This window comes from Perca fluviatilis, chromosome 19, assembly GCF_010015445.1.
Source record: "Perca fluviatilis chromosome 19, GENO_Pfluv_1.0, whole genome shotgun sequence".
NCBI lineage: Eukaryota > Metazoa > Chordata > Actinopteri > Perciformes > Percidae > Perca > Perca fluviatilis.
The window spans coordinates 15941069-15968090 of record NC_053130.1 but is presented as its reverse complement, the minus strand read 5'-3'; the positions used below and the strand labels follow the sequence as shown (position 1 = coordinate 15968090).

At 41.1% G+C, this 27022-nt stretch overlaps 1 protein-coding gene across 1 annotated transcript in view; it reads right to left on the bottom strand.

The window, feature by feature from the left end:
- The window catches only part of lrmda (leucine rich melanocyte differentiation associated), a 216906-nt gene that overhangs the window by 161577 nt on the left and 28307 nt on the right, over nt 1-27022 (bottom strand). The gene's annotated exons all lie outside the window — the stretch shown is intronic.

Genomic DNA, 27022 nt, shown 5'->3' with positions numbered 1-27022 from the left:
CACTCTCAGATCAAATACAATAAAACTAGTACAAAAACAAATAAGCGTGCAAATATGGTTTAAAGATGACATTGTATACTGCATTGCCACTACAGTCTAAAAGAAAGATAAAGTAAAACACTGCAGGGGCAATCTTTCAGGCCATTTGCACAGATTTAGGATCCAGTAATGCAATTGACAGTTCATCATCTCCCTTTTAATTTAAGAGGCCACTTAACAAACTAAGTATATCCCATGGAACAGGACCAGCAAAGGGAATATCTTTTCAGCATATTATCAAAAGAAATGCATCAACAGAAGAGGAGCACAATGGGCAATTAACAAAGCTCCAAATAGCCATAAATCCTTCATTAACAAACAATCCTGTCAAACAGCGCTGTGGTTGCAAGCAAGGCCCACATTCCTAACCAGTCAGCCAGGCTTATTTTGTTAACATGAGCATATGTTAGAAGCCTAGAAGAGAATGTAAACACCATTCTATAAGATCTCTGAGCTGTCACTTACAGGGGAGATCACCCCTTCTGATTAGAACCAAAGCAATACAGGCTTAGCTGAACTAATATTTGTATGGCCAAGATAAATCACTCAAGCTTTGTTTTACCACATGCTAGACACTGAGTAGTAGTAGACACAGTTATGCCTTTCCACCTGCTAGGCCTAATGTCCTCTCTGACAAAGAGTACTACATGTACAAAGTACTACATGTACAAAGACAGCAAATTAACTGGATCTGCTGTTCACGATTACCCCAAAATGTACACTATACTAGAAAAAGTAGTGACTTTGTGCTGCATTTCATTTTTTTAATCAAGCTATTCATTCCATAAACAGCTCAATTGAATGGAACCTGCAGAAGGTAGGCATACACAAAAAATTAAATTCACAGAGATGAAAGCCCTCTCAACAAGTCTGCTGCTGTTGTAGAACTGACGCTGTATAACAATACACTCACAAACTTTGGCAGGTAGTAAATCAGTCAACAGTAAATGCCATCTTTTATCAGATCATAAAATCTGCTTGTAGGCATTTAATTTTCCTCCCTCTTGTTTTAACGGGGAAACAGGCAGCCTAGAGAAACCATGTTCTGTTTTTATAGAGGTTACAGGAAAAGTAGAGTGTGTGTAAACATGGCTAAGCCAAGCACTTCTTATGTATTTGTTTTTGCCTGCGAGCGACAACAACATAGGGAAGTGTCAGTCTTGTGAAAGCAGGTATGAGTGTTCTACAGATTTTACTTGACAGATGAATAGAAGAAAGCATGCCTTTATTAGTTCCCTTGAAGGGAAGATTGCAAATGAATGTTTGTTTTCAGATAGTAACTATGCTAATGTGTCAAAGCAATATATATACACTGCAACTTAAAGCTGGCTTAAAGCTTTGTCACATTGTGATGGATTATTCCTCATGTTTAACCCCTCATTAGGATACTGCACACTTCCAAAACACCAGTCTCCATGTGAGTGACCTTGTCTTGCAGATAGTTTGATCTGTGTTATTCAGAAGGCAATATGCTGATAAAGGCATCAGTCAAACTACCTTAGATCTCAGCCAGTGCTGTGCCCCTCCTTGGCCTTAAGGGGCAGTCTTTACTTGCTTCACTTCTATTAAAAGGCCTCTGTGCCTGGGTTAAGTTGGCTGAGAAGTGGGCCTTGCCCCAGCCACTGCATCACCCTACCCTTTACTAAGCCCCTCTGGCATCTCAGAATGGCAGCCCTTATAAACACTATTCACTGTGCACCCACTAGGTGAGGTCAGAAGTTCAGCTCCTAGGATTTAACAGTTAAGGCCGAGCTGTGAACTTGTGACCTCCTGGAGTGGGTAGGAAGGGGGAGAGAACAAGAGGGAAGAAAAAGGAGGGGGGGGGGGTCATCTCTTCAATGCAGAATGGCTGGATTTACAGCTGCATGCTGACTGCATTGCAAGCACAGCAGAAAACACCTGATAGCATCTCCTTGGGGGAGGAACCGCCCGACCTCTTTGTTGTCTCCCTAACAGTCATCCCAGCACCATAAATCATGTTAATTACTTGACTGATGGAATAAATCTTTAAAAATTCAGTCTGTGGCAGTGAGGCTTGGAACAGGAGGTTCCCGCACCACAGTTCTGCTTGCTCTGCGTTATCTGTCATCCCATAGTCACTGTGTAATCTGTCCATTTGTTGTTGTCTGAGCGGGGCTTTTGAAGATGTGGACAGGCTAAGGGAGGGCTGGGTGTTTGTGACACAGACATCTTCCAGTAATCCATCTTCCTACGGGTGGTCTCTAAGGGTGGGTTTCATAAAATGAAGATAATGTTAAACTAAGGATCAGCAGGTTGATGTGTTGAAATGCAAATTACGAGATGGTCTGACAAAAAGTCAGAGGAAGTATTAAATCAACTAAATCACAGTTTCTGCCTGCTTCTGAGACAAAGATTTAAAACCTAGATAAATCACCAAGCATTCAGACTGCAAAAAAACATAATTGTATGAAAAAGAGGATGAAGTTCTTTTTGAAAGCCATCTCTTATAAAAGCTTCCACAAATTACGTATTTATTTCCATTTGCATGCTACCAGATTACATGGAACTGCAACAGTCCAACTCAGAGTAACAGAGCAGCATGCCAAAGACATGAAAGGTCATTCACACACAATAACAATCCCTCCAAGAGTGCACTCACAGGCTTGTGGGTAATTACAGTTCTTTTGCTGGAGTGTTTTGTGTTTCGCTTTGCTTGTTCTGTCTCAAAAGCTAACAACCACTCATTATTCACGGTTTGAGTTGGGCTTTTTTTTCCTTCAGCAGGGCAAATTACACACAAGAGTGACAGCTCTCAGAGAAAGAGAGGACCAGGAGCCTTGCCGGGTTCTGGTAAGTGCAATCTTAAATCAAGGGGGCAGGGACGCTGACTGCAGCCCCGCAGTCTGTTGACTTTGTGGCAAGGGCAGCAAAGGGTTGAAAACATGAATATACTGTACTCTTACAGTGCCCACTACAATAAACTGCTTTACACAGCAGCCATCAAGTCTCCATGATATACTATTCAACACTCCATAGCTTAAAAACTGGGCAATATATCCATTGCAGGTGCTTCAGGTCCAAACACAGAAAGGGCTGTCCTAATTCTAAGATAGAGTTTATTGAGGTGAAGGTGTGTGTGCGTGCGTGCGTGCGTGCGTGCTTGCATGCGTGCGTGCGTGCAAAGACTTGGAGCCCTTCAGGCCTTCCCTGGCACCACACAGGAAGGCTAGCACAGACAACCAGAACTCACATATACTGCATGGCTAGTTTGGGGAATGCTTCTGCGTTGGAAGGATTTATGATGGCAAACAGAGGGTAATGAAACCCAGAGAGATATTTACTGTCAGTGTCAGAGCGTATTATCTCGGGGAGGAAAATGGGGTCAACTAGAAATACTTGGTGAAAACTGGGTGTTGTCTCTTGTCTGAAAGGGAGAAAAAACAGCCTTCCCTCTGTGTCACAAGAGTTCTTAGATCTAAAACAGTGAGGTCAGTGTTGAAGCATCAAGCATCAATAAGGCTGAAATAAATGAGCAATTCACTAAGAACGTCTGAAGTTCTGATTATTTTACCGCAGCATTTTGCCCATGGTGCACTGTTTAATTACTTTGCTATGGTCCATAACTTTTACTGTGCAGCTGATGTGGCATCTTCTTCTATTTAGAGTGTACACAAGGCCATGCTGTGAACATCAAGATGAGTTATACTCTTCATCCAGAAAGAAGTAGGGCCTTTGTCTGATGAATATGCCACTGTCTGGTATCATATTCAATGACAGAACATTTTTCACGATACAGTAATTTCATGGCTTAGGTATTGACCAAAAACAACTATTCTGCCTGTTATACAGGCTTGCTAGCTGCGCCCCAAATAGCGAAACATGAGCATTACATTTTAATAGCAATCCACTGAAACATCGCTGTAGGCTTGCTTGGTTTCCAAACAGCCATTGATCACCAGTTGTAACTTCCTCAAGTACAGCAGACAGTCACTTACTTCATCTTTATTTCAACACTGATCATGAGTTGGAGATAAAACCTATAGTTGAATGTTGATCTCTCAAAGGATCTCTCGAGGAAAGTTTAAAACTATAAAAATATTTGAAGGACAAGATATTATATTACCTAAGGTAATATAAAAACGGTATATTTTTTTATTTCATAGGGCAACAAAACAGTTTTTTCTATGCATTTAGATTTACCTATTAGACCTTCATATGGACAGTTCACCCATACAAAGTCACTATGATCCAGCTCCCCTTTAGTCTGTCTGGCCATTTTCGCATACAAGGATTATCGTGATAATGCAAGCCAATGCCGCAGTATTGATCATGGCATTAACCTTGACTGCTTAAGAAAGGCTCATCAATACAATCAAGCAAAAATGAATGAGGTGTCCAAACAAGCTTCTCTGCACATAATTAATACATCCAGAAGATCATAATAGCACAGATCTTAATTGGATGTGTTCACGGTGCTACGGCAAACACTCCTGTGATGTTCAGTTTGAAGAGGAGCACAAGGGTATAATATTAAAACCAGACGAGTGTTGATGCATTCCCATTCACGCACGACTCCACTGAACCAGAGCCCATGAGCACATTCAATTATTCTTCTCCTAAGCCATTACATGGAGAATGGCTAATATTATCCCCGCCTAATGGCAGATAATACACAATATTCGGGAGTTCAGTGTACTAAGCATTTGCACAAGCCTTAGTAAAGTCCCATACTTAATCATGCATCTAGTACTCGGGGGAGTAGGTTGGAAAAACCAGAGGCAACATTTCTGTTGGTACTGGGACCAAGCTACAGTAGAACTGCACATGTTCATCAGAGGCAGGGATAGAGATGTAGTTTATGTTCAGTGTTTCCTTTAGGATTTTTTTTTGCAGTGGGGGCAGGTCTGTCCGAACAACAACTGGACTCGTCCAATAACCTCTCAATAGTTCTACTTGTAGTTAAATGCATTATGTCGGCAGGATAATTTAAAAGGCAAAAGGCAAAAATTTTGTACAGCCCTATTTCTGATACCGTGGTGGCAGAAATTTTGCCGTGGTGGGCCGCCACTACAAAATCAACATAGAGGAAACACTGATGTTACTGTACAAGTTTTAGGATTATAAATCAAGCTTTTTGTTGTGATGGATTGTGTATTCTGCATGAGCAACATCCTTTAACTTAAAGGACAATAAAAGCTGAAGGAAGGAGAATTAAGGAAGTGAAGTTGTGACAGATATTACACAACTTTAACACAAACAACAAAGACTACAAATGACCTAAGTTAGGCGAGGCGCTTCATCAATATCAAACTCTTCTAGAACTTGTATCCATAATTCTGCACTACCATTTCCTCTGGGGAGCAAACTTAAATAGATCACATTGGTTAAGATACATTATCCATCACAGCATCCCCATTCATCTCAAATGCATAATTTCTATGGGTGATGTGTAGCAGTTCCTAATACATCAACATTATTTATGGTTTGACTTTATAAAAGTAAGTGCATAATTTATGGGCCTAAATTAATGCACTACCTTCCGTGTGCTGTCTGTTTTTCAGAGATCCAAAGCCAGATTGCCGCATGCCAAAACTATGGAGCAATCCCATTTACAGCAGAGAGCCCACAGCAGCCATGATTTATGACAGTAAATTAAAAAGTATGAAAAATTTATGACAGCAATTTGTGGGTAGTCATAAAACTATTATGGAACTTTGAAGTGGTGTTTTGTCCTTTTGCATGTAAGTGATGCAAGATGATCCAATGTTACAGAAATATCTTAATTCCGCTTATTTGAAAAATTATCACCGCTGACTAGTTGTGCTAACAGTGTGTGTAGGTAAGTTAATGACAGACAATTTTATTGAATTCTAATGAATAGCAGTGTTTTAAAAATCAACACAACACTACAGCCAGTACATGCCTGCTAAGGGTGTATTCAACTTCTCTTTTGCATTAAAATCGAAGCCCCAGCTGGCATTTGAGTGGATGCCAGGTCATGATTGAATGAAAGCCCATCCTTGACTGACAAATGATATATTAAGCTTTCAGTCAGCAGGGGGGAGAAGCCAGGCATGTCAGTTAACTGCTACAGCAGAAACTCCACTTGTCAATCTGCCATTGGCAGGGCTAAACAAGATCTCAAATGTTAAAAGCCTTGCACACCGTAGTTTTTCACTTCCTTGTGCGTCCCAGGCACTTAGACATATCAGCCATGTGACGGCTATGAATCAGTGTCTGCCATGAATGTCAGAGTATCGCATTTATAAGTGAAATACCATTTGTTAGGCCTGTGGGCATGCTCCTCCGGTTTCATGCAGGATATGAGAGAACATCAAAATGACAGACAATTGACTTCTGAATATTAATGAAAAAGTGACCTTCATGAGGAAGAAAACATCATCAGGTATATCGCCACGACACATTTCCTTTGGGCAAATTAGACGTACCCATTCAAATGGCAGTGTTAAAGTTAGTGTTTATGTGTGTAATTATGTTTGTGTCTAGTCCATGTGTGGGCCATTAATAAAGATCTGAGCGTGCATTTGACGGAGGTCTGTGGGCAGTGTTGGGCAGCTCTGAGTGGCCCTCTCCTTGACTCTGAAGGTGTTGATTATGGATGATTAATGGTGCAAAGGAACAGGGAGAGAAAGGTCATCTCCTGGGTTTTAGAGGGAGCAGCTACATTGGGAGTAATTAAGACACTTGTGTAAGCATTATTAATACGCACACACTGACACTGTGCACGGTAAACAAGGCAACCAGGTGGTTGACTTTTCAAATGAGAAATATCATTTGAAAGAGCAAGATATAATACTGACTATATGACATGATTTTACAATTTCATGTGAGACTAGATATAACCGTAAATAGCGGCTTACCTATTTTGAAGAGATTGACCCAATCACCATTGTACAGGATCCAGCAAAGTAGGCAGACATGAAAAAGAGAAAAAGTAACAAAAGAAAACAATATTAAAATCCATTACAGCATGTTGCATATTATCTTAATCTCAAAAATACACAAACATGCTAATACCTCGTATAACTTAACATGCATTCAAATGTCTGACATGTTTCTACGTACATGATTGATGCAGCTGATATTTTACACGGCTATAACAGTTCAGAGTATCGTTTGAAAATGAAGACGAGCAAACCTAAGATGACCCAGTGCCACAAGAAAATCAATCAACATCAATATGTTCCCACCACGGTCTTGTCCAAGATAGAACACATCACACATCTGTTCTATCTACATATATAAATATATATATATTTTTATGTGAATATTGTATCAAAATTTTGAAGTTAAATATAGTATATATGTTAATATATATATATATATATATATTATATATATATATATTATATTATTAACATACAATATATATATATATACATACAATATATAATATATATATATATACACATACATATATATACATATATATATATATATACACATACATATATATACATATATATATATATACACAATATATATAATATATATATACATATATATATATATATATATATATACATATATACATATATATATATATACATATACATATATATATATATATATATATATATATATATATATATATATATATACATATATACATATATATACATATATATATATATATATTATATATACATATATATATATATATATATATATATATATATATATATATACATATATACATATATATATATATATTTATATATATATATATAGCATGTGCTCATGGGTCACATCAGGTTGCACTTATGCTACAGCAATGCAGTCCTAATTATCATCCAAGTATCTTGATGAATGTTAAGACTAGATGTAGAGACGGCTCAACCAAAAACGATCCCAGTATTTGTATCTTTAATTACAGCCCAGGCTTTTAATAACTAATTACATTGTTGCATCAAACTTATGTAAGTATTTAAAAAAAACTTGAGCCCCGACGCAGGCCTCTCTCGCCCTGTGGTCTTCTGTCATGTGACAGGCTTCTTCAGAAGGATTAACTTCACAGTGCACATGAGTAAGGGCAGTCTGGCAGACAGGTGTCACTTCACTCCAGTAAGCAAAGCTAACTTCTGCTCAATCTGCTGTCTCATATTTCCATGTCCGATTTGTTAGTCCCCATCTTGCAGGACACTGACTTACTGCGGGGTTTTTAAGATTTGTCAGACCGACCTTAGTTCACTAAGAGATACATTCTGGCAAGATGTCACTTTATGGATGTGTAACTGACAATTACAAAGATCGCAATGTTGTAACTGCAAAAATACACTGCATTAGTAATAGTAACACTATCTACGTGCAGTACACAATTAGGTTTACGATGAATGTGATGGTCACCAAGGAATCATACTAATAGCTCTATTAAAATAATAGCTGACAAAGGTCTTCAGCTTTACCTCTTGTCTAATAATCACTGACAGTAGAATAGTACAGCTATAATCACTCTGACTAAACTCATTATGAAGGCACAGGGGCTTGGGGGCTGTAGTTGTTGAGAAGTTAGAGCAGAGCGCGGGGAAGCGGGGGACACTGAGGAGAAGGAGAGCCATGTGGAGGGAAGTGTTGAAACATGTGTGCAGCTGGGAGAGACACTAGCACTCTCCACACTCCTCATGCATCACCTCTGTCCTTCACTTCCTGTTGCTCATCTGTATTCTACTAAAACATACCAAAAAAAAGAAAAAAACATTTGTTTAAGTTGATGCATTCTTGTAGAGTTAGGTCAACATCCATAAAATGTCCTCTTAAATATGCATAGTAATAACTGATTTATGCTCTGTGGGATAACACGCAGCCGTCTCCTCCCACTGTCGAGACAGAAGGCCCTGTGTCAGCGTCTTCTCAAGTTAATTGTAAGCGAGTTCCAACATCAGGCCTACAGTATGCTGCCTGGCTTGACATGTCAACAAACAGAAGACTACGAGGGTTGACAGTCACCAAGCAGCTCCACACGTTAACCCAGCCTCTAACAGAGGCCCTGCAATGTGATAGCACCACAGAAGACAAAGGGATGGGCTCCATATGGCCAGGAATCACAGCCTTCAAAAATAAAAAGAATGGAACCGTGAAGAGAATCTGCATGACAGCGCCAAGAAGCAAGCAGCATGGAAATGGGATCCCAGCCAATACGACACTGATTTGGTGCTAAAGCTGTTTATAATACAAAGAGTGCAGGGAAGATCAAACTGCTTGGATAATTCTATGTTTAAAATCCAGGGCAACAAGTTGTATGTGTTTGTAGTTTTTTTGTTATCATACTTTCTAGGTCAAAGTTTTGCAGGTGTCCAGTATGATTGGGGGGTTTGAATTCTTGTAGAAACTGTTTTAACCACTCATTTATCAAGAACAGTCCTGTTTAGTGCATATTTAGACAATCTGGAAAACTCTTATTCCTGAGTAAGATAGAAAGCAGGACTTTTCACTTCCTAACACAGAGTGCACACAAATGTTGGCAGCACATTTCCTGTTGGAACCCCGTGTCTCCTTTGTCCTATCCAAGTTTGTTAAACCGCTGTCATTTCAATTGTTCTGCTCAAGAAAAATTATAATCCACCTGTCAACAATGACAGGGTGTTGGAAAACTTGGATAATGGATAGTGTAGGGCCCTGAAATTCCAACCAGGCCACTTGCTGCCAACTAAAACCATTACAGAATGACAATTCTGTTTTCAGTTTATTTGAAAATTGCACTGAATCACCACTGCTTCTCTGACCATCTAACCACAATCAATTTCCACAGCCAGAACCAGATATGAATGAGGGAGTGAAAATTAAGTATTGACTTCTTTGGTAAGGGTTTTTATCTCCTTCCATTGTTGACAACACCGTAAAAACTCCATCCAACAGAACTATTTCACCATAGCGCAGACTCAGAGATAGCGGCCCTTTATGTAGAGTTATGCTGACATTGGATAATTTGATTCTAAGCTATTTCCATAGATAATTAACCTTTAAAAGGAAAACAGTAGTGTCCACAAATTGGAGATTAATGCTGCCTTTGGCCAACTTGCTCGCTGGCATCATCATGGTAATTAAGGGAAGTAGGGCTGGGCAATATATCAATATTATATCCATATCGTGATATGAGACTAGATATCGTCTTAGATTTTGGATATCGTAATATCGTTACGTGGTAAATTTTGTCTTTTCCTGATTGTAAAGGCTGCATTACAGTAAAGTAATGTCATTTTCTGAATTTACCAGACTGTTCTAGCTGTAATATTATTTGCCCTGAACCACTTAGTTATTGTATCCACATGACTAATGGTTATTTATCTAAATCTAAATGTGAAGATATTTTGTTAAAGCATCAATTGTCAACCCTACAATATCATCGCAATATCAACATCAAGGTATTTGGTCAAGAATATCGTGATATCTGATTTTCTCCATATCGCCCAGCCCTAAAGGCAAGATACATTTCCACGGTTTAACACCACATTAGTCATGTTTCCATCATCATATTTTTATGCGGAAAAAACGTCCTCAAATTTGCAAAACTGTTTTTACGCTTGCTTGAGGTGGTTTTTGCCTTTTTCAAAAAAGAGTTAATGCGCAAAATGGGAGATGGAAACAGCTTTGCCGAATACGTTGTGACGTAACGAACATGTAACTCACATGACTATAGTCCCGGTATCCATCGGATAGGGGAAGGATCGGGATATGGGTCCCATCCAGTGTGGCGTACACTTGTGGCACAAGGTGCGTAGTGGAGTTGCGGTGCGCTATTGCCTGTGCCTCAGCCACGTCGGGTATATTGACGAATTGGTTCAACAGTTTGAATCATATGTAGCTCAGCGCAAATTCTTTCAGGAAGACCTAACAAGTAATCAGTCCCTCCTAAAGCAAATCAGCGCTGGAGGCGTTCACCTTCTGATAAACCAGTCAGGAACGGCCAAGTGGCCAAGGTGGCCCAGTGGTTCTCCGGCTGTCGTTCCAGTGCCTCCTAGGTCTGGTTTTCCGGCCTTCTCCGCCACCGCCGGTGTCTGGATTCCATCGGGGGGTTACATCTTGGTTCCCTACCCCTACATTAAATTTATTAATATATTAAATGTATTAATAACGATGGAGTTCAATCTCCAATACACTGTACACTACATGCTGTTGTACATTAAAACCTTTTGCATATCTACAAACAAGTTTCTCCTGATTGAAATGTCCCTGCACACTGCATATACACAGCATATACACAGCCGTGAACGGTTGTCTCGCTGACAACAAATGTCTCTGCCACAACCCTGTATTCTGCACAGGTGGCCAACTTGTACAATGCTGCCTCTCTCCATTTAGCCAAAGAACTTACATTCTAAACTCTTTGATTTAGCAAGCCGGTTTGCAATCTACAACCATGCGTAACGTCAACTTGTGACGAAAATACGCTTTGCGTAGTCTAGTTTATTCGCTCTAAACCAGTTAATGGAAACGCTTCTAATTCGCATTTTCTTTTTTTCCTTTTTTGCAACATTTTACAGGTTCACTTGAAATGCGCTTGAAAATTAGATGGAAACATGACTAATGAAAGTCAAGTCAAAGATCTAGAAGAGGTTCTGCTTGACTACATTTTGTTGCACTAAAATAATAAAAAAAGAAAGAACAAAAAAAAGAAAATTTAAGATGGTAAAAATCCAATATAGTGTTGATTCCTCTGGTGACCTCTGTACAGTTGGCATGCTGTTAGTTCACCAGTGCTGTGTAGGATTGGTTTTGTTCACACTCGGGGCCTATAAACCCACAGCCCACTGACAAAAGCTGAGAGGGATCACTTTGATCTCTGTGCCTCACTAAATCAACACCAGACAAGGTTCACGCAAAGGTCGGCAAAGTCATCTGATAGTCACATTCCAAAACCAAGCATTTCATGACAGCCATGCACTGTTACAGGTTAAATGTCACCAAAGGTTCAGGCATGACGATGGAAGATGGACAAATTGAACATGCCCCCAACCGAACAAGAGAAATAGATCGGCCAAAGCTAATAAGAGGAGGCAGAAATGCAGTTGGTGCATTTGAAGCTGTAAGACGTATGGCATTTAATAATTATTTACACTATCAAAGAAATTTTTTTTCAAAACCGTTAAATAAAAAAATGGACAATAATAAAGTGAGACAGTTGTTTGTGAAGATACAAAACAAAAGAAAAGGTAGTTTTGTTCTTCTAAACTACATCTGCTCCGTATATACTATGGAAATAAAAAGTTAGGCTGAAATGGGTCTGGGTTTACATCACTTTACACCATTTAAACATACTGTATACACATTTTCCAAGCTTTGATACTGAGCAGAGACAGGGATAGCAACAGTAATACAATCCATGTTCTGATCACCCAAACAGAGAGGTTCCCTGTACTATACAGCCATTTACAGAGGGTCACTAGTCTTCACAGGAGACCAAACCTATCATAACACAGCTGTGAGCATAGACCTCCTTTGTATTCTGAGAAAAGAAAGGGGGGGGTTAAAAGATGATCCAATTAAAGTTGTATATCGTTCGGCTCTCCACTGTCAGTGCATATTCCTCTGGCTCTATTAGAAGCCAGCTCCTCCCAGGCAGGGCAGTGTAGCTCTGTAATTACACCTCTTCCTTTGACAACCTGCATGATTGTTTTCCTAACACTGTATTACTTCGTTAGTACTTTCCAGTGCGCGTTATTTTAAAACTGTCAGTCTGGCCCGACTCATCCCCCCGATCTGCACTCGTCTGTTTATCATAACAATCATTAATAACTGTCACTTGCCAACATCCATAGAACAAACTCATTGCCTCATTACCATGTTGCAGCGTTTGTTCCGGCGCAGTGCCTGTGTATCGCTCACAACAGGGCCAAGCCAATTACTTTGCTGAAATGGAATCGCATTAATCAAAACTTAACAAGGTGGCAAATTTAAAGATATCACATTGCAAAAGACAGCATAACTAATATGTCACTGTCATAGTTGCTGTGGAGGTATGCAGCGGGCGGGGACTAAATATATTGCCTTCCAGGGTCCATATGAATTCTGACATTTCAAATGATCTGAGAAGTATTACAGACAGAATGGAGTTTACAGTGTCGAGCACTGGCTGCTTCTGAGGACTACTTTGTCTCTACTAAGCAAATAGTAGAGCAAGAAAGGTGGAGGAGTGCAAGAGAGAGAATAAAAATCATACAGACAGAAGAGTGACACAACAAAAGTGAGTTTAAAAAAAACCTGAATAAAACAGGGAGGACAGAAGTGGAAATCATGGGGGCAGTAGAGGGACAGTGGGAAGAGGAGAAAAGTGGGAGGAACAGTGAAGAAGACGAGACTGCAAGGGAGGCGCTTCCACTCAGAGAAAGAGTAAAGAAGAAAAGAAGGTAAAGAAAAAGAAGCATAAAGGGAGAGAAGGACAGAGGGATGGACAGGGGAGCAGTGAAGTAGAAATGAGGAGAGGGGAAAAGGGAGAGGGAGGAGAAAGCGCCGAGCGTGTCTCTGAGAGCGCCAGCAGGCGGCAGTTCATCATGTCTCCCTTCACAGAGACGTTTTCTTTTACACTTTAAATGATGATACTCATCAATCACGGGCTGACAGCTGCATCAAGCCAGCTGCAAACATGCAAAGGCCAGCAGTGTGAAACCTGCTGACGCCACCCATCGCTGCATACAGGAGGAATCAGTCAGCCACTCGGCCTCTGCCCAGGATTTATCTGCTCTCACAACACACCAGCTTGCTTTTCTCTCCGGCAAACCTAGAGTAAATACAATCCATTTTAAGAAAAGTACCCTGCATGGGTTTGAGAAGTGACATGTAGGCTCACTTTCACTGAGCATGCAATTTGCCAAGCTTTTAATTAATACAGACTTAATAATAATAGCAGTCAGTAGGGAGTTGGGTTGGGAACCGGAGGGTTGCTGGTTCAAATCCCCATACGGACCAAAGTATGGTGGTGGACTGGTAGCTGGAGAGGTGCCAGTTCACCTCCTGGGCACTGCCAAGGTGCTCTTGAGCAAGGCACCGAACTCCCAACTGCTCGGGGCACCTTTTCATGGGCGGCCCCCTCACTCTGACATCTCTCCATTAGTGCATGTATAGGTACTGAGCATGTGTGTGTAATTCAGGCCCGTGTGTAATGTGTATAATAACAACTGAGTGAAAACATTGTAATGTCCCTTGCGGGATTAATAAAGTATAAATTATTATTATTATTATTATTTATAGAGAATTTAAAAACAATAAGATTAGAAGCCACAAGTTTGAATATAAGCTGTTCCTTTATTTGTTATTTAAGACAAATATTTAAGAAAATGCACTTAAGTGGAAGTTTGTAGGTTTTTGCAAATAAGACTGAAGTCAAGATCAACTTTACCACTGACTGACTGACTGGACAAGGCATGAATCTGGACTGGAGCTCACTGACTGGGCTTTTGCTTTATCAGAAAACTACAGTGGCAGGCTTAACACCAGTGTCACAACACATGGCTGCAGTTCTTGGGAGATTGTACATTCGCCATCAACCACAACAAGTCAGAGATCCTGACTCTCAGTAGGATAGGACAGCAATCTCTATTTGGATCAAGTAAGGCTACATGTTGATGATAGCAAAACTGAATTGAAAATTTAGAAATGTGTTGTGTAATCCAACTGAATTCCCCTTCAATGATTAGGAATACAAACATGGTCACTGTATCTGCAATTCATCTGCATTATGAGTCCATCATTCATGAAGACAAAAGGCAGTCCTTCCTTGGTGCCAGAGGTTATCCATACACAGCTCATGCACACTACTGGTCTTAGATTACTCCCTTCAGCCATCCTTCACTTTCTCCTCCTCCTCCTCCCTTTTATTTAGCGTTCTTAGTGACTGCTCATTTTGAGCACTCAGACAGAGGGGGTTGAGCTGAACAGAGCCAAGCAGATGGATGTGAATTCAAAGTTTCCTGATCTTTAGCAGAAGTTATGGAGGGTTATCTTTGGCTGTATATCTGGGTCCTGGCAGCTCTCCCCTGGTGATGAAGGATTAAGCAGCACAGCTGTCTCTTCCCAGAATGATGCAGTGCAGTGCTCCCCGACACGACAGCATCACTTAATCTTAATGTCCGCTCCTCCAGCGCAGACGCACAGGACAAAGCCAATCAGCATCACATGCCACGGGGATGGACCCTACTGCCTGGCCCGGGAGTCTCTCACCCTCACAGGCCGATTAATCAACTTCAGACAGCCCAGTTCAATCCCAACCACAGCTCCCCCTGCTCTGATCTGCTCACTCTCTCTCTCACACACACACATACACATTCCCTCTAACTGCTGTGATGTATAGAGCAGGGGAGGGCTACCATGCAAGAACACTTATCAGATTGCAGTCCACATTATGCATGTCTTTGTGTTTCACTGAGAGAAAAGGTAGTGAGCAAAGAGGGAGGGAGAAGAGAGTAGAGTAGGGGGGTGGGATATTGAACACTTACACCTTATTTCTGTCACAGGCCACCTATTTGTTGTGAGATCCACAAGCTCCAATAAGGGCTTCGAGAATACTGACTAATGCTCATTTGAACAAATGACTTTCTGGGAGGTCCAGAGCAAGGATTTAAACTTGATATGATACCAGAGCCTTTACAAGGAGACAACACGCTCCCTTGCATTGTTGTCTTAACTCCTCATTTCATTTGATAGCTTAACAACCTGGATCCAGATCAGAGGATTGCATTAACGCATGTTGTGAACAGACAAACCATAGGAAATGGCTTAAACTGCCCTGAAGAAAAGAAATCCTCAGAGAATGTACTCTGACATATCAAAAGCAATACATCAAGTCGCCCAACAATTACACACACCACCATGAAGACAGACAGGGAAATAATATGCATGGCAGAATGATGTTTGGAAAACACACCCAAGTGTATGTTTATGACATTCTGTAGAGCCCTGGTTATGTGCAGATATAGAATATTAGCTCCATAAGTTATTCTCAATTGCAGTCAGTCTCATTACCCACGGGCATTTCCCCATTTCATGGAATGATGAAGAGCATTTCAGCTTCAAGTAGAATAGTGGGGTGTATACAACATTAACACATGCAGGACTCTCGGGCGTCCTATCCGAAAGCCCGCTATGATTTAGGAGAGCTAATTTAGAGCAATAAGCATTGAACACCATGAAAGCATCACTGCGCTACTACTATACAGTATGACCTTGAATAAGTAGTAAACCAACATAATGGGGTTCTTTATCTGAAGAATACTCTAATCTTTCTTTCACACAGTACCACTGTATCTAATTTATGTGTGCTTATACAGTGCCTTAATAAAAGACATAAAAAGGGAGATGTTTACATTATTATATCCATTTCCCCCCTGAACTACAATTTATAACAGAAAACCACTCTTAGGCTTGACAATAAAGACCTGTTTTTATTGCCATAGAGTTCACGGTTATAAACAAAAGGAATTCATCTTAATAGTCAAGAGATGTTTTGAAACAAGTTATGGTCAGATATACAGTGCAATCTGGGCTTGATTTCTTTATCTGTCATTTCCAATCTCTTCACAATGCAGCCTCTTAATCCAATAAGTTATTCAGGAAATATGATATTCACCAGGCAGCCGTGGTCATTTACACATAGTTAAGTTGTTTCAACCAGGGTAATTGTTGTGTGATGGCGTCTAAGAGTGATTTTGCAGCGTTATCGGGGAGCGTTCCGGCCAAAATTAGCAGAGCCCTTGGCAGATCCCAATGAGAGCTTTTCCATGAAGACGTCACTATGAAACAGAACAAAAACCAAAACAAGAACAAGACCTCGGAAAAATAAATCTTTTTTTAACTATGGGACACTCCTCTGCCAAACTGGGCATGGCCAATTTTCTGTGCATTATGACAATTTCATGAGCGGAGATACTTCTATGTGGATTGGGGAAAAAGGGTAGGCATGGCAACACCAGGATCGAGGATGTTGTAGTCTAATCCATCACAAGGCTTGGGTGATGAACCAGAGAGGGGCGTGCAGATGAGAGAAAACCGGAATATGGGTTGTAGTGAGTGTACCAAATGTTATTTGCAATCTTGTGATAACAGTGTTGGTCATGGATTTCTAAGAAAGTCAGCCCCAATAAAACAGTGAGCTGAACTCTTTTGACATTTGTTTTGAAACTTCCTTGCCGCGTTTCCTCATCCACAGCTCGTTTCCTCTAACCTTTGTCCAGCTAGTATTCACACTGCTGTTTAACGTGATGATGGTTACCAGTTGGCTCCAGCTGAGTTGCCTGAAACCCTGAATCCCCCAAAAACCACCTGGTGTTTACAAGCTGCGACAGAGCTGTTGATACTGTATTCACCTTGTGAGTCTGTGTGTGTGTGTGTGTGTGTGTGTGTGTGTGTGTGTGTGTGTGTGTGTGTGTGTGTGTGTGTGTGTGTGTGTGTGTGTGTGTGTGTGTGTGTCATCATGGCAAAATGTCTCAAAATGTTCTGGATACACCTACTGTAGTGGGAACTACCACAGAAGTAGATTTGAGTACTTTGCTAGGGGTTTATATTCCTGTCTGTCTGTGGGCAGATTTTGTCACTACGATAGCGTCACAACCATGCAAGATGCAACCTTACAGGTGTGTAGTTGAGTTAAAAATGAAGGTCTGCAAGCATGGTATCTGATGTGATCCCATCGAAAGATGGTCTCTAGTTAGTAAATGTGCTCCATTTCAGACTGCTTCTATGTGAAGTCCATATCATAAACAGATGAAGATAACTGGCAATTGCTGAAAGATTTGGCAGCAAAATAAGCTGAGAGCAGAGAAACATTAAGTCAATAAAACTGCCAGAATAGCACATCTCTTTAAAATACATACATTGATACGTAGATACACATGTTAGAATATAAAGGCCACAGGCTGCCGCAATGTTTTTGTGCCAGGAAAATTATTGCGACGGGTCTCTGCTTAGTCCACTATTCCAAAAATCCCCAGTTCACTTGCACTTGAGTGCTCTTAGAGAATTTGAATCACATACTGCACCCATGATATAGTGCAGATAATATAAGCTGCTGACTAAATATTACTGCGCCATTACACTTATAGATTTCTACCTGTAGTGTGAAACCATCAATGGTCTTCTAATGATATGATGATAGAGCCAGGACATAGTTCCATTAATTCATCATTCTATATTCTCCTCCACAGCTTCCAGAGACCCTGCTAATACAGACATCATCTCCTGTCCCACACATATAATAAAGGCCTGTCAGATCCACAGCGTTATTAATTAGCACTTCTCTGAGGTGAAATTCAATCAATTGCAGGCCCTCTGATAGCTTTTTAGAAGGTTATGCAAATTGAATGTGACCGAGCACTGTCGTTGCCACGGTGGCCGTCGAGAAGAAAACCTCACTCCTCTCCTCAGTCACTCCTCTCCTCCTCCTCTTCCTCCTCCTTCTCCTCTTCTTGCTCCTGTCATGGTGCTAACACATTCATTACTTTAACATTTGAGCTCTCAAAGCTCTGATAGCATCAGGGAGGGTGAGAAAGAGAAAGACATAGAAGGAGAAAGGGGGGTCTTAATGTTCATTTAATTAGGATTAGACATATGGCATATGGAGCAGAGAGGGTGACAGGCCCCGCAATGACTCACCTGAGGGGAATGGAAAGGCTGCACTCAGACACCATGAGATCATAGGAGTGCAATAATGGATGGCCAGAGGTATTTGATCAGAGTGGGTTGACTAAAGCTACATGCTTTGAATTAGTATGGATTTCTGAATCATAACAGGTTTTACTTAAGTAAATGTAATACTAAATGACCTAAACAGGCATGATACATTACTGGTGTAGAGTCTACCGTAGGTGCGCAGTGATATAGTTTCTATGGTTGTAAAGCAATACTACTCTTGATTCCTACAGAGGCCTATCCCTGCCCTTAAATTATTTTAGCTACAAAAGTCAAAAAAGTACACACTCTTAAAATGCTGTGCCAAAAAGAATGCTATGGTTCTTCTGTGACAGAGTTAAGCTATGGCTACTGTACAGTCATACATCACTGCAAATGCACACTTACATGAAAACATGTGAGGATGAGGACAGCTAATGACTCCAAAATCTCTCCTAGGAACCCATGCATTTTTCATGTCGCTGTAAAAGGACTGTCTGTGGCAAAGTTAACGGCGTCGGACGCTAATTGATCTGCGCCTTTAATGCGTATGAAACAAGGGAGTGCCGAACCATGCTGCAAAACTGTCATCTCAGCCTTTTTCCTCTAATGCAGCCATAAATCCTGTAGCCGTCGCCCCCTCAGTCAGATGTTTTCATTACTACCATATCAGTTTTATTGAAATTACTGACATCTGCATGTTTCAATAATTGTAGGTCCTGCAAAGCTGTTGTAGCAATTTTAAAGGGGAGGACCCGCTCTGCATTCTGGATCAATTTTCTGCTCTCGAGGGACAAGAGAGGGAATGTGGTATTGGAAAAGGCACAGAGGGCCTGATAGATTGTGTGGTTACCCCGTGACGGAGACAAACAGTTTAATCCGGTGTAAATCAGCAGGCGCAGTGTGAGATTGTTTTATACAGAGATGTAAATTGCATTGTCAAAATCAGTCATCTTCCAGGTATGGGGCTTAACAGGAGCCACTTTAGAATGGGAAAGACAAACGCTTATCTCACTCTGCAAACCCTGGGGGGAGGCACGGAGCCACCTGGAGCTAGCTCTCTCTTTGTGAGGACAAAACACCGTCAAATGAGAGGAAGCACAAATACCTGCTGAATAAGGGGTTTGGGATTTATCAAAGCTGAAAACTATGACACAAATTTGTACATGTAGCCGGCTGCACTGTAGCTTCTTATCATTTCACTGTAATGGGATCCCGGCGCAGTGCAAAACAAACAACACCACAACATAATATAATAGACAGTATGAGACTGGGAGGTTACAACGCAGAGGTAATGCATGCGTTCCTCCTGTTTGAATTATCTATGGTCTATCTTTGCATAATGCATACTGGGATGGGTCCCATTATTATGGCGTAGCCGGGCAAATGAAATATCCCTGGAGTTTTCTCGGCGACACAGTCCACTAAATCAATGCAGCATTTTGATAAAGCTGTGTGTCTAGATAATAAGTCAGCAATAACTACTTGCAATCATTTCATTAGGTACAGTATGGATGATACAGTTAGGGAAATGAGAAAAAGAGGGTTGAGTCTCTAATGTGGAAAGTGCTGGCTCTGTGCCTGTGTGTATGTGACAGCACTTGGGCTGTACTGCTTTACTGCGAGTTTGGGCCTGTGTGCGTGTGTATGTTTCTGTGTGACGCACAAGCACGTGTGCGTGTGTGTGTGTGTGTGTGTGTGTGTGTGTGTGTTTGGTGTGACTGGGACTAGACTGATGAGGCTTTAGTATATCTGTCAGGCACAGTTTGGGGATTGGAGGAGTAGGCGTGCAGGAGCTGGTGGCCATACATCTCTATTACACTAGATGGTCACCACAGTGGCCAGCTGTTTATTCTCATTAGCTCACACGTTGGCCGTCCAAACAGACTCTCTACAGCCTTGCACGAAGCCAAATCCATTGTAGTCCAGTTCAAAACACATTTTAAGTGTGTTTTTTTTTTTTTTTTATTGTTTAGTCAATGCGTATTTTAACAGTCAGTATATTGGAAAAACCTGCACTGCAAAGGCGAAAATACCCACAAAAGGCTCACAGAGCTGAAAGTATATCGGCAAAAATCAATATTGATGATAAATTCTACCTTAAAGCCACTCAATAATTCCTTTCATATGTCCCTGTCCTGCTTTGAGAAGAATCACAGGTTTTGGATATAATGTCCCTTTTCTACATTACATAGGTGTCTGTCGTGTGCTGAAAATGCATGCATGACAGTGAGCCAGAATTATTAGCAGGCTCTCTTGGTGTGGGATATGAGAGAAAAGGCTGCTTTTTCATAGCGGTGCACAGACAAGGATGCAGTGAGAAAAGCTAATGGCTATGATTAATGACAAAGGGCCAGAGGAGAGCCGGGACACAGACGCTACATATATCATCCTCTCCCATCAGTCAGTGCACCTCCCAGGACCCTCTCGGCAGAGGGGGGAGAGAGGAGAAGGAGGTGGAGGAGAGGTGGAGGGGAGGGGGAAGTGAGAGTGAGAGAGGCAGAAACAGAGAGGAGGAGGAGGAGGAGAGAGAGAGAGTTATCTACTCTCAGTCCTTTACACGCAGGAATTGCTTCTCTCTTTCTTCTTGGGGAAAGTGAAAAAACAAGTGACAAAGAGGTGATAAGGTGAACAAGAAAATGGCGTGTAAAATAACTGGGAGATATTCTGTGAGAGAGGAAGAGAGAGGGGGAAAGGCAGAGAGCAGTCTGTGATCGTTACTGATTTCAAGCAACTTGACTCTTCGCATGCCGAAGCCACATTTCCAAGGTCTTATCTGCCATATGGTCTGCCCTGTTTAGATGATTTATTAGGTGAGGAAAAGCGCACTGATAAATTTTACTGTGTTTCCCTGCATAGGCAACCCGTGGTGTCAATAACAAAACTCAGGCGTCTTTAATGAAAACTTTTAGTACCGAAAGGGTAACCATCTATTTATGAGTCACTATAATATTACACCAGGCAAAAAGAAATTATCTGTGCTTCTCACGCACTCTACAAAAAAGGCCTGAATTGGAGCAGGGGGGAGAGCACAGATCATATCCATATGTCAGCAGCTCACAAGCACCCTGCAGGGGGTGGGTTGTGTTTTTTTTTTTTTGTAGAAATAAGTTGTTTTTAAAAAAAAAAAAAAAAAAAAAAAAGGTTTTTTTTTGGGAATTTTTTAAGTTGTTTTTTTTTTGAAGGAGGCCCATTATGGATTCCAGCACTTTTGATTCTAATTAGTCACTGTGTTCAGGTTTTTGGTTTACATGCCTGATTTACTGGGGGGTAGGCGGTGGGGGTGGGAATTATTTTCCTATTAAACAACATATGCCCATTACTGAATCAGACAAAAGCTTGCTGAGAAACAAGACATGAAAACAATAACTGTAGAACAACCTATTTTAGTGCTGCAGTTTTTACCTATACCCTCCTTTTTACGTGCAGAAATTAAGAAATAAAAAGACAGGGCCATATGAAAAACACAAATCTGGCTCATCTGCTCTGCTCTAACTTTATTTAGTGTATAATTTAATTATAAACATGTCAGTCTTTATATCTTAAAGTCATGGTAAAGTTTTGGTTGAACTGCTTATGAAATAAATTCCAGAATATAAAATATAATCTATATGTAGCTATATATACACACACACACACACGTATGTATATATATATAAAATTGAAACAACTTCAAACTTGTTTAAAACTTGTTAAGCAAGATAGTACAAAGACAGAAGTATTGACTCCTGTTACATGACTAACTACAACAAAGAAAAGCAAATGTGAGGACTCAATGTTTTTCTTTTCACCATCCCTGCCTATGACATATGTAAGCTATTCATTACGTGAAAACGGTTTCCCAAACATGTGCCAACAGCCTCCTAACAATGAACTGTTAATTTGCAACTAAATGGGAGTCCAGAGCACCTTCAAGTTCCCATTTGCAAACCAAAGCTGGCCCTTTGAAGTACAAATATCCTCCATTTAACAAGTTAGAGTCACAAAGGTCACAGAGGACAAAAAGACTGATTCACAGAATCGCTGTCAATATGTGACCAAACTTCTTAAACAGCCACCGATTTCATAGTAAAACAATAGCCCACAGCGAGGCAAGTGAAGTGTAATGGCACAGGACGAACATAAAATTGTATCTAAAATCTAATTACTAAGAAAAGAACATAATAAAAATAATTGATGCATAACATTTAATGTTATTCTCTTGTTTTATGATCAATGGATAACCAGCACTGCTCTACTTTGTTCCTTTCTTAAAGCTTTTTGACTTATTTATGGTGACTGTGTAGCAATTAATATTGCACAGGCTGCATTGTCATTTTTCAAGCCATTTCCCAGGAAATGTTCTACACCCCGTAATGGCCCCTCTAACGCTGTAGCTGTCATGTCCTGGACAGCTGCATTTTTACAAGACAAACTCAGACACGTCACACTCATCTCTCTGTGGACTAACTTGCTGCTCATTGCCACACAATAAACACATGCACATACACAGACCCACACAGAGGCCAAGGCCAGCAGCTGTTAATAGCTGCATGGAAAACTTTGATTAATATTTCACCCCTTGTTGCCGGGCTGCTGAGCGAGTGTCACCTTCCAAACAGTGTTCCGTGAAACCTTTTCTTTCAGGGACCCTGCTTTGGCAGGTGGAGATGATAAATCTGTTAGGAGGATCCTCCAAAACCTCATCAGGCTAATTACAGTGTAGCCATGCAGCTCTGATGCATGTCTACGTCTGTGCCTGTGTGCACACATGTTTGGGTGGAGGTTTTGGACTGTAGCCAGGTTAGCAGTGCAGGAGCATGCTTTGCAAAGAAATTGAGTCCTCAGCTTTCAAATTAGCTAGCTCTCAAGCAGAATTCGAATAACTTCCCTCATGTTCAATCTCCATGTGCTTAGAAACCTCAGGCTTTAGTCAGACCTTTGAATCAGACTCAGCAGGCCATACTTAGTCCATCTCAGGGGAGGGAGTTTGGCTGCGATACATAGCAAACACAGGCATGAAGGGTGTGAAAACAAACTTGGCTGACACACCTGGATGTACTGTAAATAGTTGTGTTCCGCTGAGAGTGTTTTTTCACTGTTGTTGTCATTAAATTGGAGGGGCCAGGTGACAAAAACCTTGAATATCAGCATCATGTACTGTTTCACAACTGCAAAATGCTTACAACAAATGTGACACCATCATTAAGTCGAAACACAGTCTGTGCATACAATGGTTGCAGTGTTATGTGAGAAAAAAAGAAATGTTTACCCAAAAAGGAGATGTATGACACATACTGGATGCGTTTCACACGGAATGAGTCAACCGGAGAAAAAAAGAATTAATTTACATTAAGATACACAAAAATAAATGAATATGGGAAAACTGAAAAAGGGGTTAAATCTATACTATTATTATTATACTATATATTACTATATTATTATTAGTACTACTATATTATTATTATTGTATTTTTATACAGCTACTTAAAATCCCCAAAAAATATTATTAGAGACGTCAAATCCCATACTTAAGACAGTGTGCTAATAATGTGTTAATCAATCATAACCTGTTTGCCTCCAACTGCCCCCACAGACTGAATGTGACAACAGCGCCAATGACACCACATAGACATGCGTATGCAAGAAATCTAAGCATATTTGTGTCATCCCACACCTTGGCGTGTATACTGCCGCACGGCACAGCTTCTCTGTCAGCTGTTGTCTTTTGTTTCCTCACACCTCACACTGGTTGCCGCACCTGTCTTTCCCATTCCTCTGTGAAGACTGTGTAGAAGGATAGAGGATGGAGAAGGTGTGTGTCACCTGGGGTCCTCTGACTGAGAGAGGCTGTCATGCCCATCACTGCCCCAGCAGGCCCGCCAATCACACGCCGGCAGGCCCACGCTCAGACAAGGCCAGAAAAAAACAAGCAAACAAGACAACAATCGACAACAATCTTTAAACACGCTTGTCATTCTCCTCTGAGAGATTTCCATTTCAGCTACTTAAGCGGCACATAAAAACACGACAGCCATCGCCAACAATCTCTAAACACAACTCTGGTGGTCTCCCTCCTCAGAGAGATTACAGATTTCCAGCCATTTAGTAGAGAATGAGAGGCGTGTGCAGATTGAGGGGATTGGCACAGCACGCGTTGGTGTGTCGCAGCCTGACTGGATTGAGCGCGGTGTGACATGTCATTTTTGGGCGCGCTGTTGCTCAACATCAAGAGAAATCGATGGCGTCTCCACAGGGGCAGGGAGGCCTGTGGAATAAAGGAGCTTCTCAGGTCTGTTTGAACTCATTTTCTTTTCTGGGCGGTTGCCCCCTCGCTCAGCCCCCTAAGGCATCTCCCTCACAGCGGGCCCTGACAGCTTGACACATTGACAGCTGCCGCTGAATGACAACTGATTTGTACAAATTTCAAGCCTTATAAATCTACCTGTCACAACAAGAGCATAAAAGAGCTCGGACCCAGCAGGTAATTCGGAAGTGGTGGGGGGAAAAGAAAAAAGGCCTGCTTCCTCCTCCTCCTCTTCCTCACACCTGACAGCCCAGTCTGAGAGGGAGAAAGAAAAAGATAGGGTAGAGAGTAAAAAAAAAAGACAATATGGCTCTTTCTTTCTGCTACTATACCATCATCCTCTCCTCAGATCCACTGTGAATAAGAACTGATGAAACCATTTTCTTACCAACAGGCGATCAATTGTCTCATTTAGAGATTATAAACAGTGGATTGAAAATGGAAAAGTGCAATTTTGGTTTACCCCAACATTAAAGCAGCACCACCTGCTACTCACAGGATTATCACATCAGTCTGCTTCTCAAGGCTCTCACTGGGTAAATGGGCAGGCTCTTTTTACGGTATTTAAACAATATCCAATACTGCACTGCTGTAGTGCCCCTACCTCCCCACTCCCCCTCTGCCTTTCATCTGTTAGTAATGACAGACCTGGCGGGCAAGGCCTATAGCTTCAATAAATCCTCTACAGGAGTATATCTTATAGCGAGATATAAACTATGAGAGACGGGGGCAGAAGAAAATCAATAGAAGTGACAAACAGAGAAAAGGGTTTATTATTCTAAATGAGTTGTCTGTCTCATTTTTACAGGGATGATGGCTTGTCTGTCCTGGCCAGTAACAACAATTTACCACCAATTCTTCACAAATGTAAACAAAATTGTGATGACTACTTTTCTGTAAATTTATGTTTCACTGTTAACCCATTCTTTAAATTGAAAAACATTACGTGACATGCTGCTGACTTATAGCTATTATCGTTGCTGCTAAGACCACCATGCCCCCATGCTTCTGTAAACAGTCCATTAAGATAAAACCCAGTGATCTAACACTGAAGACAAACGCGCTCATCTCTACCTGTGTTTGGCTTCACTTTAAGGAACAATGAGAAGCCGATCAGGAGATAACAGTGAAGAGGTCATCCAGTCTCCTCCATCCACGCTGGGCTCGGCATGCTCTCACTGTTAAAGAGGAATCACATAACTGACCGATGACACTTCTTGTGCTTGTTTACCGCTGGTTGTGATGGATGCTATAGGCGATGACTGGGACCAGGCTGAATCTGCAGAGCAGGCTGTTTTATGTGAAACTGCACTGTTTGCATGCAATCTGACAGTTGGAAAAATGCGTTTTGCGGACGGGCATGAGTCATTAAACTGAGATTGAATGCCACAATTATCAGAATGTCAGCGTACTAAAGCACTGAGGAGATGCACATTTCCGTTTGCAGGGTGGATCATGAATGGCTCTCAAAGCAGCTGTATGAACTCATGTCTGTGGGGAGGAAAACACTGACCTACTCTTTCAATATTGTAGAACTGCCTGCTAAACCGCTCCTATTTGCAAGTAGGCAAAACACTCTAATCCTCCATTTGTGTGTATTCATCCCTGTCCTAAATGTGCCCTTCCGCACTCTAACCCTCAAAGACCCTTCCCGTCATGCAGCCACCGACCCTGCTGTTTGATTAAGACTTAGCCCACTGCTTTATCCCTGGACAGGACCCCGGCTGGGCCAAAAAGCACAAGTTAGGCAAAGGGATTATCAGTGCCACTCCCATCGAGGCAGTCAAACTGTCACACAGATCAAAGCAGTTCCCAGCTGACCCTGAGTCATTTAAGGCAGGTGTCCTCTCATATTCTAATGCCGGGACAAGTGCATGAACTCAGCTATTGAAAAAAGGTACTGCGGGATTTTTTGCCTGCCATAATTGGAATCTCTGCCATACATCATCTGAGGATTGGTTTCTAGTAAATCATGTTGACTATAGTGCAATGTGTAAAGCTGAATAGGACTGTTATTTATCCCTCATACTTTTGTATTTTCATTAGCAGGACATACAGTATAATCTATGTGTGTGTCTTCATTAAATAATTCCATTTCTTTTTAATATTTCAAGTATATCA